Source organism: Chiloscyllium plagiosum, chromosome 16, assembly GCF_004010195.1.
Source record: "Chiloscyllium plagiosum isolate BGI_BamShark_2017 chromosome 16, ASM401019v2, whole genome shotgun sequence".
Taxonomy (NCBI): domain Eukaryota; kingdom Metazoa; phylum Chordata; class Chondrichthyes; order Orectolobiformes; family Hemiscylliidae; genus Chiloscyllium; species Chiloscyllium plagiosum.
This window is the reverse complement of record NC_057725.1, coordinates 53001610-53018509: the sequence shown is the minus strand read 5'-3', so window position 1 is coordinate 53018509 and position 16900 is coordinate 53001610. Positions and strand designations below refer to the sequence as shown.

General features: G+C 43.0%; 1 protein-coding gene across 1 annotated transcript in view; it reads right to left on the bottom strand.

Moving 5' to 3' along the window:
- Nucleotides 1-7218, bottom strand: part of ptpn5 (protein tyrosine phosphatase non-receptor type 5) — a 120570-nt gene extending 113352 nt beyond the window's left edge. Inside the window, exon 1 of the mRNA XM_043706133.1 lies at nucleotides 6851-7218. The gene's annotated coding sequence lies outside the window, so the exon portion shown is untranslated. The remainder of the gene's footprint in view (nucleotides 1-6850) is intronic.
- Between the last annotated feature and the right edge of the window lie 9682 nt (nucleotides 7219-16900).

The window sequence follows — 16900 nt, the reverse complement described above, 5'->3', positions numbered from 1 at the left end:
CTCCAGGCCTCCAGCCCACTCCACACTGCTCCAGGCCTCCAGCCCACTCCACACTGCTCCAGGCCTCCAGCCCACTCCACACTGCTCCAGGCCTCCAGCCCACTCCACACTGCTCCAGGCCTCCAGCCCACTCCACACTGCTCCAGGCCTCCAGCCCACTCCACACTGCTCCAGGCCTCCAGCCCACTCCACACTGCTCCAGGCCTCCAGCCCACTCCACACTGCTCCAGGCCTCCAGCCCACTCCACACTGCTCCAGCCCACTCCACACTACTCAAGCCACTCCAACCTCTCCAGGCCTTCAACCCGCTCCACACTGCTCCAGGCCTCCAGCCCACTCCACACTGCTCCAGGCCTCCAGCCCACTCCACACTGCTCCAGGGCTCCAGCCCACTCCACACTGCTCCAGGCCTACAGTGTGGAGTGGGCTGGAAGCCTGGAGCAGTATGGAGTGTGTTGGAGCCCTGGAGCAGTGTGGAGTGGGCTAGAAGCCTGGAGTGGGCTGGAGGCCTGGAGTGGTGTGGAGTGGGCTAGAGGTCTGGAGAAGTGTGAAGTGGGCTGGAGCCCTGGAGTGATGTGGAGTGGGCTGGAGGCCTGGAGCAGTGTGGAGTGGGCTGAAGGCCTGGAGCAGTGTGGAGTGGGCTGGAAGCCTGGAGCAGTATGGAGTGGGCTAGAGCAGTGTGGAGTGGACTGGAGGCCTGGAGTGGTGTGGAGCAGGCTGGTGGCCTGGAGCAGTGTGGAGTGGGCTGGAGGCCTGGAGCAGTGTGAAGCGGGCTGGAGGCCTGGAGGATCTGGAGTCGTGTGGAGTGGCCTGGAGCAGTGTGGAGTGGGCTAGAGGCATGGAGCAATGTGGAGTGGGCTGCAGGCCTGGAGTGGTGTGGAGTGGGCTGGAGGCCTGAAGCAGTGTGGATCAGGCTGGAGCCCTGGAGCAGTGTGGAGTGGGCTGAAGACCTGGAGCAGTGTAGAATGGGCTTGAGGCCTGGAGCAGTGTGGAGCGGGCTGGAGGCCTGGAGCAGTGTGGAGTGGGCTGGAGGCCTGGATCAGTGTGGAGTGGGCTATAGGCCCGGAGAAGTCAGGAGCAGACTGGAGGCCTGGAGCAGTGTGGAGTGAGCTGGGGGCCTGGAGTAGTGTGGAGCAGGCTGGAGGCCTGGAGCAGTGTGGAGTGGGCTGGAGGCCTGGAGAAGTGAGGAGTGGGCTGGTGGCCTGGAGCAGTGTGGAGTGGGCTGGAGGCCTGGAGAAGTGGGGAGTGGGCTGGAGGCCTGGAGCAGTGTGGAATGGCTGGAGGCCTGGAGCAGTGTGGAGTGGCTGGAGGCCTGCAGCAGTGTGGAGTGGGCTGAAGGGCTGGAGGCCTGGAGCAGTGCAGAGTGGCTGAGAGCCGGAGTGAAGTGAGCTGGGACATCATGTGGAGTGGGTAAAGGTTGTTGGACTGGGTTCTGGTGCAGCTGTTCTGCAGTTTGCAAGATCACATGTGGAAGCCCCTGTGCTTATCTACTGCCATGTAATGTTTATCTCTAATTTGTTTCTCTGACTGTAATATTTATCCTTTTGGCTCTGTCTTTTTTGTAACATATACTATGAAGCACTGTTAGGTACTGCAACTGTTATGGACCAGGCCAGGCCCCCTCAAAACATTTCCAAATCTTGTTAAAGGAGCAGCATCATCACAGCAACTTATTTTCTTTTTCCTCCTCTTTTTGCAACTAAGAGTTGTTACCAGGTACTTTGTACCTAAAATGGTGCCATGAGAGCTGATATTGTAAACTTTACACTGTACTCCTGTAGTTCTGTATTGAAGTGCACGCGACAATAGCGAATATGCTACTCTATTCTGAACAAAATGTCTGAAAATGCAGAGAAATGGGAAGAAGGATTTGGGGTGGCCATAGTGTATATGGACAACGTTGTATTTGTTAAAAATGGTGTCCTTGAGGAAATAAGGACTCAATTCATTCTCAACTCTAACCAAATCAATTAGATTTGAGAAGTAAGAAAGGCAAGATCACATTACTCGAGTTTTCCTGCAGAACACCATACAGGACTGCTATAGGAATAAGATGATCAAAGTGGTCCATCTGTGGGAAGGTCATTATCATCCATCATAAGGCTTAGTTTAGTAAATGGAAAGATTAAGGAACAATTTATAGCAAAACTTCTAAACTGGAAGAGGGCTGGTTTTTCAAAGGGTTAAGAGGGTCCCGAACAAAATGGAAACAGTGGCTGACAGGAAAAGCGGTAACAGAACAAACAATGGTCCTTACGGGGTAGGTGTGTCAGACATAGGTACAGTACATGCCGACAAAGGTGAAAAAGGCAGAGGAACCAAGCCAATGTTCCTTGGATGATATTGGAAATAGTGATTGTGAAGAAACAAAAAGTGGAATGTATGAAGTGTGCGAGGTGAATTGTGCCAACCAGAACCCGGCCAAATTACTATAAATGGAGTGGAGAAAGTAAAGGGGAAAATAAGACTGGCAAAGAGAATAGAGTGGCAGTCAACATAAAAGGAAACATAAACATTTTCCACTAGTATTAAATAAAAACCAAGTATTACGAGGTGCCATCAAGTCCAATTTTAAACAAAGAACAAATTTTAAACAATATATGCTTCAAGGGCAAGGCTAGAATGTTTAATGGGTACTTGATATCTGTGGAAGAAGAATCTAACAAAACACCAATAGAAACAGAGTTGTACTAAAGGTTTTTTTTTTCAGATTGGAGGTTGGTGTTTGGTAATGTTACCCAAAAGGCACTGCTAGGACGTCTGCTGTCTAAGTCCGTATAAATGCATTGAATATTAGAATGCAGAAGGCTATAGATAGGATCATAATGGGTACATATTTAACAAATGACATTTAAAGTAAAGGTGTATGAAGCCTTTTGGCGGAAGAGTGAGGGACAGGCAAGAACATAAATTAAATGATATTGTTTTTAAAAATGAGCAGGAACAGAGGATTTGAGAGTTCATGTGCATTGATTTTTGTAGATGCAAGGTGTTAAGAGAGTAATTGCTGAAAGAAGTGGGGTATTTGGCTTCATTCATAAAGATATTGAGTAAAAAGAATGCTAAACTCTTATAAAGCTCTGGTTAGGCCATAACTTGAGTATTGTATCCAAGTTGGATCATAACACCTTAACATGGGATGTGAAGGCTGTTAGAAGAGTGCAGAGGAGATTAACCAGAATGAGGGATTAGCTTTGAGCTGAGGTTAAAGAAGCTGAAGGTTGTTCCCCTTGGAGCAAAGGAGATTGAGTCAAAGTTAGAGGAAATGTTGAAACTGACAAAGGATAAGCAAAGAGAAACTGCCCGGAATTTTCTCGGACTTAAGCTTATGGACAAATGCAGAGATGCAGGAGGGATACAGAGGAAAGCCTTTTTTTGTGCAGTGAATGGTAATGATCAGGAACTCTGCCTATAAAAGTGATAGAAGCGGAGATGATCAGTGATTACAAAAGAAAATTGGATGAGCTCTTGGAGGGAAGTAAGCTTGCAGTTCTACGGAGATAGTGTACCTGAACAAGACTGACCGGACTGATCTATGGAGAGTTAATATGCATTTGATGTAACATTAATATTAATATACACATTTCTGTATCATGGTGATTCTGATTGTAAGTGTTGAACCCAATTGCATTTGGAGATATTTGTAGATATCATGGCCCTGGTGTGTCGCTATGCTCATTAATGGAAAGGCCTCTTCCCAAAGGATTCTGGGCTGCTAGAATTTGTTCTACTTTCCCAAATGTCCATGCTGCCATTTCTACTGACCATATTGATGCTGATTCACAGAATCACAGAATTGTTACAGTGCAGAGGGAGGAGATTCAACCCATAGCATCTGCACCAACTCTCAGAATGAATTTTATGACTTTGTAACATTCTCCTTTTTTTTATCTGTAATCCTGCACATCATTTCTCTTTATACTACATTGTCCTTTGGAATGTCTTGATTGAACTTAGCTCCACTCAATTTTAGGCAATGCATTCCAGACCCTAACCACTTCATCATAATAACGTTTTCTTGTATTCTATTCCCATTTTAATCAAGCCTGGCTTACCATATTTTTTATTAACTGCTCTCTCCATTTATCCTGCCACCACTAGCCACTGATGCACATCCACATCCATGTCCCTCTGCCCTTGCACACCCTTTACAATATTGCCCTTTGTTTTATACTGTCTCTCCACATTCTTTCAACTGAAATGTATCAACTCATACTCCTCCACATTGAGTGACATCTGCCACTCATCTGCCCAAACACTAACTTGTCCATGTCCTTTACACAGTTCACAATGCTTCCAAGTTTTTTATCTTGCATAAACTTTGAAATTGTCGTCTGCACACCAAGATCAAGATCATTAATATATATCAAGAAAAGTAAGTGACCCAATACTGACCCCATGGGGAACTTCACCAGCTCATAAAGTATCCATTGACCACTATTTTCCATTTCCTACCATTCAGCCATTTTTTCCATTCAAGTCACCACTTTCTCTTCTCTTCTCTTCGATCTATGTTTGGCCACAAGCCCTTTTTGCGGCATTATATCAAACATCTTCTGGAAGTCCATGTACATCACATTGACAGCATTACCCTCGTCTACCTTCTGTTAACTCTTCAAAAATCTCCAGCAACTTATTTAGACATGATTTTCCCTTAAGAAAACCTTACTGAACCATATATATCCATAACTGGTAATATGTTCTCTCATTATACCTCTACAGTTCATTTTATGACTTCAGCCAGTTAACCATATCCTGTTTTCCAGTCAAAAGATTGCATTTTCACGCTCGTTCTTCCAATCTTTTTGTAACTTCTGCAGAAGGTCCGTAGGGATCACAAATAAGCAAAATAACTGCTATTTACATCATGTCCTAGAGTCATAGAGATGTACATCACCGAAACAGACACTTCAGTCCAACCCGTCCATGCCGACCAGATATCCCAACCCAATCGAGTCCCACCTGCCAGCACCCAGCCCATATCCCTCCAAATCCTTCCTATTCTTATACCCATCCAGATACCTTTTATATATTGCAATTGTACCATCCTCCACCAATTCCTCTGGCAGCTCATTCCATTTACGTACCACCCTCTGCGTGAAAAAGTTACCCCTTAAGCATCCTTTATATATTTCCCCTCTCACCCTAAACCTATGCTCTCTAGTTCTGGACTACCCCATGTCTCTATGATTTCCACAAATCTTTGTCTGAGGTAACAATAAACGATCATCTAACCCTTGGCCTGCTCTATTTCTTCTCTGACATCTGCTTTTTTTCCCTCCTTCTTCCTTTTCGTTTATTTCTTCATAATTGTTATCTTTCAATAGCATTCTCCTCACCTAGTGAACGACCACATATAAAATCTAACATGTATGTTTTGTCCTCAAATAGTGCCTGACCTGCTGAGCAATTCCAACATTTTGCTTCAAACATCCAGTACCCTGCAGGTTAATTTTGTAATTTGTTTGTGCTACCATATGCCTGCAGTTTTCACCTATTATCGTTCCCTCCAGAAATGACACTGAAATCATATTTTTTTAAAAAGAGGAATATATCACCTTCTACAGTCAGAAACAAAGCATGTACATGTGTTTGCTGATCTGACACTTACTCAACCAGAGGATTTCCACAATTTGAATAAATTCCTATCCAGTTTATTACCCGAACAATGATGTGGTTTGGTACATTCAGCATGTTGAATGATTGCAGACATAAATCTAGTCTCAACCTGAGATTCACCCAGTAGCCTGGAGGGTGACTGGAGGGTGATTGAAGCTTCCTAAACTCTAAAACCTGTCCAATGACAAGTTGCAGCCTGATTCCTTCTTATAGTATAAGTTAATGCTTGATATTGTCATATTTATTCTTACATTTTCTCTATAAGAAATCCTGCAGTGTACATGGCAATATTGTATAGGATCCTGTCACAGTGCTGATTAGTAAAATCTAAGAGAGTTGAGATTACATCCTGGGATATTTCTATACAGCTGTTCAATGACTTACTGTTGATGTTGCATTGTTTCCATTAAAATGGCAAATGAAGGAACTTTACACAGACGCATGATGCCAGCCTAAACTAATAATGGTCAGCATTATTAAAATGATAAATGCACACTCAATTCACATAAGTGCTTTTTAATAAAAGGTTAAAGTCCCTGATTAAATGTGTGCTCATCACCTTATGCAATAACTGGTTCACTACCTTTTTCCAAGTCCAGCAAAGGCAATCAGTAGAGGTAGGATGGTAATCAGAGCCCTTTTGCTGAAGATCCACTGAAAACCACCCTTAAAAGAATGAATGACTCCATGTCATAAACCACAATAAAAAGTGAAAAACTGATCTTTTGTTTGGAAAGCAGACTTTAGATTTCCAGTCACATTTTGAAAAATGTTCAGACAGCCTACTCCAAAATAAAAAAGCAGACAGACCATAGCATATTCAGAAACTGTCATTAAGCCACTGTGCCTGACATTCACCTACTGATAAATAAGATATAAACCCGACCGCCACCAAATCATATCAGTGTTGACTTATTATGACAGCATATTCAGAAATCTCTAACGCAAGAGCATGTCTTCATTATATTCATTTTTGTACCAGACTCAGTAAATATCAAGTCAATATGTCCAATTAAAACAAAAGTCTGAAGGCTTATACAGTGCTGCCAATGTTATACTCCAGAAAGCAATAATACATAACCATAATAAAGGCTTTACATAGGTCTTGGCTCTAAGGGTTAAGCATGCACTGTATGACGGCTTTGAGAAGATATTTCTTGCAGACATCTGCATACTCCACTGCAACTACAGTAACACATTGGAAAAGTACATCAAAGAAATGGATATTTACCATTTGAAGAAATTGGTCAGCCGACCTGCTGTTTACATCGCAAGGTTAATCACAGGCAATGCATGTGAATGAACTCTGTCAATCTGAGGACTGTCTGCCTTCCTTTGAGCACCTGTGGCTTCAAGTGCAGAATATTCTTTTTGGCAAGTGGTGGTCATTGGCATTGGGGGGAGGTGGGGGGGGGGGGGAAGGGGAGGGGAGATGGAGTGCGTCAGAAGTAAACCTTACGCTGCTCTCTGTTATATCTCCTGAACCAGAGAAGACAAAGGATCCTGTTTCTGCTTAGTGAGCTAAGATGCTAATCAAGGTTGGTGGAAGAATGTTCCGGATATCACGATTCATCGACAAGTGTCTCGGAGCAGCTGCTGTCTTCACGCCCACATCCCTGATTAAATTGTGAAGGTTTTTTTTCTCTCTCTCTCTTACTCTCTCTTCCCCCCCCCCACGTTTCAAGCTCTCTCCCTTTCTCTCTCTTCAGCTCAGTGGTTTGATGAACAGGATACTTTCAAAGCCCACCCACACACATGCACACATACATAGGCACATGCTCCCTTGAATTAAACAGAAACATGAATGGAAAACTCAGAAGGGAGAAGAAAGCAAACAATGCCAGGAAGATTGTGCAGCTTACACACAAACAGCTGCTAGGTGTATGAGAAACCTCTGATTGCACCGATACAGTTCCAGTGAATTCAAACTGTATCTCTGTCACACATAAAGCCTCATGCATGTTGCAGGAGAATTGTAACAAAACATGAATTGAAAGAAAATTGACTCATTCCTTACATACACTTTTAAAAATCCACTCAGCAGCTGCCACTTCAAAAACTTTTATTCTTTAGATTTGTGTTGAAATCTATTGCCAATCTTGGGTGGCACGGTGGTTCAGCGATGAGCACCGTTTCCTCACAGTGTCAGGGACCTGGGTTCAATTCCTCCCTGGGTGATTGTCTGTGTGGAGTTTGCACATGCTCCTTTGCCTGCATGGGTTTCCTCTAAGTGCTCTGGCTTCCTGCCATATTCCAAAGATGTGCAGGTTAGGTGGATTGGCCATAGTAAATTGCCCATAGTGTGCAGGCTTGTGGATTAGCCATGGAAATGCGGGGTTACAGGAATGGGTTGGGATGCTCTTTGGGTTGGTGTGAAGGTGATGGGCCAAACAGCCTGCTTCCGCAATGTAGGGATTCTATTTGAGCAGATCCGTTGGAAAGAATCAAAATACAGCACAACATTGATAGAGTGATTGATTTGTTGAGGTGAGAGAAACTTTAGGATCAAAGAGAATGTGAAACAGCACATATGAGAACGAAAAAATATTTTCTTCATGTTAATGTTCATTGAATTTTCTCCCAAATGTTGGTAACCATCTAATTATTTTTTCTGTGTTTCATCAATGGTACTTTTTTCACCTATAAAACAGATTTGAATTGCTTACACTTATAAAACAGGGAATGGGGAGCAAGGGATGGAGAGAGTAGTAGACAGTGTCCATCATCAGAGTCAAAAAGTGTGGTGCTGGAAAAGCACAGCAGGTCAGGCAACATCCAAGGAGCAGGAGAATTGACGTTTTGGGAATAAGCCTTTCATCATCGATTCTCCTGTTCCTTGGCTGCTGCCTGACCTGCTGTGCTTTTCCAGCACCACACTCTTTGACTGTGATCTCCAACATCTGCAGTCCTCACCTCCTACTATTGTCCATCATCATTCTACATTCACTTGTGTTTAACATTGACTCTTCTGGAGGAGGTGACACGGAGACTGAGAAAGCAAGGTGGACAAACAGATTGAGGATAAAAGGTATTCTGTCATCTCCCAAAAGTTGGGCAGAGTGGATGAAGAATAGATATATGAGAGCTAAGCAACAAGTGAGGAGGATATAGGGATGGTAAGTCAAAATGGAAGGTGGAAAGAAGGGGCAGTTGAGTAGGAAGAAGATATTGGAACAGTGAAGGAGAGGGAGTTGTAATGGGATTGAGGAGGAAAATGAAGAAAAATCCACATGACTGGTGAGGAGATGAGGAGGGAGATGCTGGACAATTTTTAATCTAGTCCCACCAGCCTTTGCTTGGCCCATATCCCTCCAAACCTTTCCTATTCACATACTTATCCAAGATTCTTTTAAACGTTGTAACTGTACCTGCATCCATCACTCCGTCTGGAAGTTCATTCCACACACTAATCACTCTCTGTAAAAAAGTTGTCCCTCATGACCTTTTTAAATCTTTTTCCTCTCACCTTAAAAATATGCCCACTTTGCTCAGCTTTGAACTTCGCTATTCAACTTCTCCATACCCCTCATGATTTTATAAGCAGCTGTAAGGTCACCCCTCAACCTCCTACGCTCCAGTGAAAAAAGTCCTACCCTATCCAGCCTCTCCTTATAACTCAAACTCTCCAATCCCAGCAACGTCCTCGCCAATCTTTTCTGAATCCTTGCCAATTTAATAATAAGAGGGTGAGCAGAGCTGAACACAGTACTCCAAAGAGGCCTCCCAACATCCTGTAAACCTCAACATGATATCCCAACTCCTATCCTCAAAGGTTGGAGTAATGAGGGCAAGTATGCTAAATGCCTTTTTTAAAACCCTAGCTACCTGTGATGCAAATTTCAAAGCTTATGCACCTGAGCCCCTAGGTCCCTGATTAATTGTGTAAATCCTATCCTTGTTTGTTTTATCGAAACATCACATATAACCAAATTAAACTTGATCTGCCACTCCTCAGCCCATTAACCCAATTGATCAAGCTCTCTTTGTAATCTTAGATAACCTTCCTCACTGTCCACCACACCACCAATTTTGGAGTCATCTGCAAATATACTAACCATGCCTCCTATATCCTCATCCAAATCATTTCTATAAATAACAACCAGATGCAATGCAGAGAATTGTAACAGAGATTCAGTTCTCTACTAATATATCTCTCCCCTGCCTTTGAAAGGGAAATGCTGGAAGAAGCAGGGGAGGGGTATATGTACATAATTGCTCCCAGTTTATTGATTTAATCAGGGCAGGAAATGTCAGTCAAGCAGCACCCTCATCTCCATCCTGATGTGCATGGTTGAAATTTGCCATTCTTTTTCTAGAATCCCTAGGGTGGAGGCAGACCATTCAACCCATCGAGGCTACACCACCCTGCCAAAGAGCATCTCACACAGACCACCCTACCCCTGTAACCCACATTTTTCACAGCTAATCCACCTAACCTGCACATCCCAGGATACTATGAGCAATTTAGCATGAACAGTCTGCCTAACCTGCACATCTTTGGACTGTGGGCGGAAACCAGAGCACTTAGAAGGTGCTCATACAGACACGGGGAGAACATACAAGCTCGACATAGGCAGTCGCCCAAGGCTGAAACCGAACCTGGGTCCCTGGTGCTGTGAGGCAGCAGTGCTAACACTGAGCCATCCTGCCCTGGTGAGTGCAAGACAAAAGGCTTCAGCAACGTGTCTGCCAGTAACATTCAAGCTCTGGATTGCTAAGCAATAATTTCAATATATTATTACACCGATACACAGGAGAACAGAGGAAAGAACAGCAGGGAGAAACAGAGAAAATGAGGTGAGAGCCTACAGCAATCTGATAATTGGTAGCTGCACAAGAGAAGATCAAAACAGAAGGCAGGGTGTCATCTTGGTTGTCCACTAGGGATAGGAAGATCGGTAAATTCTCAACTGTAGTTAAATAACATACAGCAACATTGCATACAATATTCAGTGATTCTGACTTGATGTCAGCAGCAAGTCATATGTGATCACGCACATTAAAATCAGTTAAAACCTTACCTTGACAGTTCTATTCAAGTCTCCCACAGGATATTCAAGCATTTCATAGGAGGTGGTGCAGGAAAGCAATGACTCATCAGAGGATCTCACTTCCTCTGAAAATGCACCGTCACAGGACTCATGTTGACCACACAGCTCAAATATTCATACATAGGTGGGACTAATAAGCAAGATATTTGGATTGTCAACTAGGAATCAAAAATATGCAAGAGTAGAAATTGGAGACAGGGACAGTAGTGACAGTGTCTTTCTAACAAACTGCAGGGCACTTGAAGCTCAGCTTAACTGGGCATGAATACTCGATCTAAAGGGTTGTCAATGAAGGGTTGTCTGGAGCTACAGGAAAAAAGTATGGCAGTGGATTCGTAGGCTTTGCAGGCACACAGTGCACACTAGGGAGAGAGAGAATGGAGAAATTGACTCAAGCACAATGACATCACAGACCTTCACAAAGATTGAATTGAATTGAATTTATTATCACATGTACCAAGGCACAGTGAAAAGCTTTGTCTTGTGACCAATACAGGCAGATTACGTAGTTAAGTAGCATAGATAGTAAATAATAGGTAAACAGCAGCAAACACAAAAACACAGGTACAGGCGGATGTTAAGAATTTGTGAGTCCATTCAGTTTTCTAATAAAGGTAGGGTAGAAACTGTTGCGAAACCAGCTCATGCGTGTGTTCAGGCTTCTGTACCTTCTCCCCAATGGTAGAGGTTGTAGAAAAACTTTGCCAGGGATGGTTCTGTAAGAATGTTGGCGGCCTTTCCTTGACAGTGGGCCTGATAGATGGATTCTGTAGGTAGGACGTTGGCTTTTGTGATTGTCCAGGCCAAGTTCACCACTTTCTGTAACTGTCTCCGATCTTGAATGGTAAAGTTGCCATACCAGGTAGTGATACATCCAGACAGAATGCTCTCGATGGCGCACCTATAAAAGTTGGCAAGGGCATTGGCCATCATGCCAAATTTCCTCAGCCACCTGAAGAAGAAGAAGAGGCGTTATTAGGTCTTTGTAAGTAGTATGGAACATTAAATACAGGAGTCAAACAAATGCAGGCCCTCACCAATGGGTTTGAAATTATGAATGTCACAATACATTGGATTCATAAAATTTTGGTATTGGCTACTCATGGTGTCAATAAAAAAAGTTGCTGTGTGCTATAAGAAGTTTAATGGTGGAAGTGGGCAGAAGTGGAGACTAATTTTCATTGGTTATCCTCATCCTCAAACAGGATGCCACATGTTGGTTCATGTTCCTCCGGCTAAAAGAGGAAAAATGTTTGTCCTGTAGCCTCCAAATCCCAAAGGGCATCAGACAAAAGCAGCTAAGCAGTGAGAGCATGCATATAAACTGCAAGATGCAAACTACATCTCCTCTGCACAAGTCCCAGGCCCTACACTATATCGAATTGTTAGGAAGCAGAAGAATGATAGATTGCAATATAACACACCTACATGTAAATATGTTACAAAATAAACAAAACCAGAGATCATGTTCACAATTGGTCCCAAACAACTTAAGTGAAAAGAGAGAAGAGGTCCTCAGCAATTTTTACAATGTTTTGAAGAAGTTGGACCTCGAAGGTAATAATTTCCAGGTTACTCATGGTGCCAACTCCAAGTCAGCTTAAAAATTGAATGACAAAGGTGAATGTGTTCACGAAGAAAGGCTTTAGATTCTTGGGACGTTGACTGGTTTTGAAGGATACAGGTCCTGGACAGGCTAGCCAGATTTCACTTCAACAGAGCCAGGTTTTTGAGGAACCAGTTTGCTGGCGACGATGAGCAGGGCTTAAACCAATATGGCTGTCAGAATGCTGTGGCTTATTGTGAGAAGAATTGAATGCAAGAGTAGAGAGGTTATGCATCACTCATACCAAGATGCAGCAGTCAAAAAAGAGAAACAAGGTACAGAAAAGATTGAAAAAGACTCTCAGCACCAAAGTAAAAAAATAACAATGTATTTGCTGGGGTATGAATGAGAGGGAATGCAATGAAGTGCTAGTTAGGAATAGGAACATATCAACATATAAGAAACAAACAAGAGAAGATAACTCAGCCCTTTAAGCCTGCTCCCTCATTCATTAAGATCATGCCAAATACTCCTGCATAGCCCCAATAATCTTTCATCTCCTTGGTAATGAAGATTCTATCTACTTCTGCCTTAAAAATACTTAAAGATGCTACAGCCAGTGCCTTTTGAGAAAGGAAATTCTAAAGACTCCTCAACCATCTGAACGAAAACTCTTTCCTCAGCTCTGTCTTAAATGGACATTATTTTTAAACTATGGGGAGGTGATGGCCTAGTGGTGTTAATCCAGAAACTCTGGTAATGTTCTGGGGACCCAGGTTCAAATCCTGCCATGGCCGATGGTGGAAGTTGAATTCAATAAATATCTGAAATCAAGAGTCTAATGATTGCTGTGAAACCATTGTTGACTGGGTGAAAACCCATCTGGTTCACTAATGTCCTTAAGGGAAGAAAATTGCCATCCTTACCTGGTCTAGCCAACATGTAACTTCAGACCCATAACATCTTAACTGCCCTCTGAGCAATTAGGGATGGATAATAAATGCTGGTCTAGCCAGTGACATCATATCCTGTAAATAAATATCTTGAAAAAAAAACCCAAGTGCTAGATTTTCCCACAAGGGGAAATGTCCTTTTGACGTCCACCTGGACAAGTCCCCTCAGGACTTGTTTTGTGTTTAATTAAATCACCCCTGACTCTTCTAAACTCCAGGGGATATAGTCCTAGCCTCTCTAGCCTATCCTCATAAGGCAATCTGCTCATTTCAGGAATTAGTTTAGGAAACCTTCACTGAACTGCTTCCAATATATTAACATTTTCTTCTGTAAGTATGGGGACCAGTATTGTACACATCTCTCCAGATATGGGTCTTAATAATGCCCTGAAGCATAATGTATAACCAAAGCATAACCTCCTTACTCTTGCATTCAATTCCCCTCACAATAAACCATAACATTCTAGTAGCTTAGCTGATTACTTGTTGAACCAACATGCGAACCTTCTACGATTCATGCACCCAGATCCCACTGTATCTCAGAACTCTACATTCTCTCACAATTTGGATAATATACTTCTTTTTCATTCCTTCTTCCCAAATGGACAATTTCCCACTTTTCCATATTGTACTCCATTTTTCAGATCTTTTCCCACTCACTTAATCTAGATATATCCCTTTATAGGGTCCTTATGCCCTCTTCACAATTTAATTTCTTACCTATCTTTGTGTCATCGTCCAAATCATTTAAGTAAATTGTAAAGTCTTGAGGCCCAAGCACTGACCCCTGTGACACACCTGCCATGTTAATATGTTACCACTGTAATGTACAAGAGTAGAATTAGACCACTTGGTCCATCATGTCTAATGCACTATTTGATTATGTCTGATATGTTTCTCAATCCCGTTCTCCCGCCTTTTCCTTGTAACCCTTGATGACCTTATTAATCAAGAGCCTATCTATCTCTGTCTTAAATACACTCAATAATTTGGGCTTCCACAGTTCTCTGTGGCATTGAGTTTCACAGATTTACCACCCTCTGGCTGAAGAAGTTTCTTCTCACCTCAGTTCTAAAGGGTTGTCCCTTCATTCTGAGGTTGAGCCATCTGGTCCTAGTCTCTCCTACGAGTGAAAACATCTTCTTTCATCCACTCTATCCAGGCCTCTCAGTATTCTGTAAGTTTCAATAACAGACCCACTCATCCTTCGAAACTTCATTGAGTACAGATACAGAATCATCAAATGCTCCTCATACGACAAGCCTTTCATTCCCAGGATTATTCTTGCAAATCTCCTCAGGACCCCCTCCAAGACCAGCAGTTTACAGTCCAAACTGTTTACAGTATTCCAAATCCTTATACAGACCCAGCAGTACAGAGAATCATAGAATCATAGAGATGTACAGCAGAAACAGACCCTTTAGTCCAACTTGTCCATGCTGACCAGATATCCTAACCTAATCTAATCCCATTTGCCAGCACTTGGCCCATTTCTCACTAGACCTTTCCTATTCATATACCCATCCAGATGTTTTTTAAATGTTGTAATTGTACCAGCCTTCATCACTTCATCTGGCAGCTCATCCCATACACGCACCAACCTCTGCATGAAGAAGTTGCCCCTGGGCCCCTTTCAAATTTTTCCCTTCTCACCCGAAACCTGTGCCCTCTAGTTCTGGACTTTCCCACTTCAGGAAAAGATTTTGTCTATTTATCCTATCCATGTCCCTCATGATTTTATAGACCTCTATAAGGTCACTCCTCAGCCTCCTATGCTCCAGGAAGGACAGCCCCAGTCTATTCAGCCTCTCCCTATAGCTCATATCCTCCAACCCTCCAATCCTTGTAAATATTTTCTGAACATTTTCAAGTTTCACAACATCCTTCTGATAGTAGGGAGACCAGAATTGCACACGATAATCCAAAAGTCCAATGTCCTGTACAGCCACAACATGACCTTCCAGCTGCTATACTCAATGTTCTCACCAATAAAGGAAAGCATACCAAATGCTTTCTTCACTAACCTATCTACCTGTGACTCCATTTTCTAGGAACTCTGAACCTGCATTCCAAGGTTTCTTTGTTCAGCAACACTCCCCAGCACCTTCCCATCCTGTTTATAAGTCCTGCTCTGATTTGCCTTTCCAAAATGCAGCACCTCACATTTATCTAATCTCTGCTCTTTTATTCTAACCTTCTTGAAATGAATACTAATATCACATTTACCTTCCTAACTGCTAATTGAACCTGCACCTTAATCTTAAGAGAATCCTGAACTAGGACTCCTAAGTCCCTGTGTCCTTCAAACTTGCAAAGCCTTTTCCCATTTAGAAAAAAATCTACTCCTCTATTCTTTCTTTCAAAGTGCATAATCTCACACTTTCCCACATATGTCCATCTGCCACTTCTTTGCCTAGTCTCCTAGCCCGTCCAAGTCTTTCTTCAGCCTCCTTGCTTCCTCAACATGACCTGACCGTCCACCTATCTGTGTGTCATTCGCAAACTTAGCAACAATGCACTCAGTTCCTTCATCCAGATCATTAATGTGTTACATGAATAGTTGTGGTCCAAACAGTGACCCCTCCAGAATTCCACTTGTCACTGGCTGCAATCCTGAAAATTAATCCGATATTCCCACTCTCTGCCTTCTGCCAGTCAGTCGATCCTCTATCCATGCCAGTACCTTGCCTCTAACATCATGGCTCTTACCTTAGTTTGCACTATCTTGTACAGTATCTTGTCAAAGCAGGTCAGGCAACATCCAAGGAGCAGGAGAATTGACCTTTCAGGCTTTAGCCCTTCATCAGGAAAAGTTCCGCCTCATTCCTGATGAAGGGCTTATGCCGAGAACATTGATTCTCCTGCTCCTCAGATGCTGGCTGACCTGCTGTGCTTTTCCAGCATCACACTCTTGACCCTGATACTCCAGCATCTGCAGTCCTCACTTTCACCCAGTACCTTGTCAAAGGTGACCTGGCCTTCACCACCTATACCATGAGCTTCTATTTTCCACAATAACCTTTGACGTAATACCTCTGTAAATGCCTTCTGGAAGTCGAAGTACAATAAATCCACTGGTTCCACTTTGGCTACAGCACATCTTCAAAGACCTCCAATGGAGTAGTTAAGCATGATTCCCTTTGAAAAACCATGTTGGCTCTGCCTGATTGCCTTGAACTTATCCAAATGCCCTGATGTAGTATCTTCAATAACAGCTTTGGACAATTTCCCTCTGCCAGATGTGTTAGCATTACATATTTGCAGTATTTATAAGTGTGCAAGGCATTGTACGTAAGGTTGGCAAGCTGCATGTTTGAATAACCAGACAGCAAAGCAGAGATCTGAGTCACAAAAGGGCTGGACTGGGTTCTAAATATTTCTGGATACAAGGTGTTGTGGAAATTTATGGAAGAGAAGGAAGGAGGAGTGATGACATTATTGATAATGGAGAATATTGCAGTGCCAGAAAGAGAATATTCTTGAAGGGTCATGGACAGAATCAGGCTAAGGACACAGTTTAAAAGGTGTACCAATTGTAATAGATTAGATTAGATTAGATTAGATTAGATTACAGTGTGGAAACAGGCCCTTCGGCCCAACAAGTCCACACCGACCCGCCGAAGCGAAACCCATCCATACCCCTAACCTAACACTACAGGCAATTTAGTATGGCCAATTCACCTGACCCTGCACATCTTTGGATGGTGGAAGGAAACCGGAGCACCCGGAGG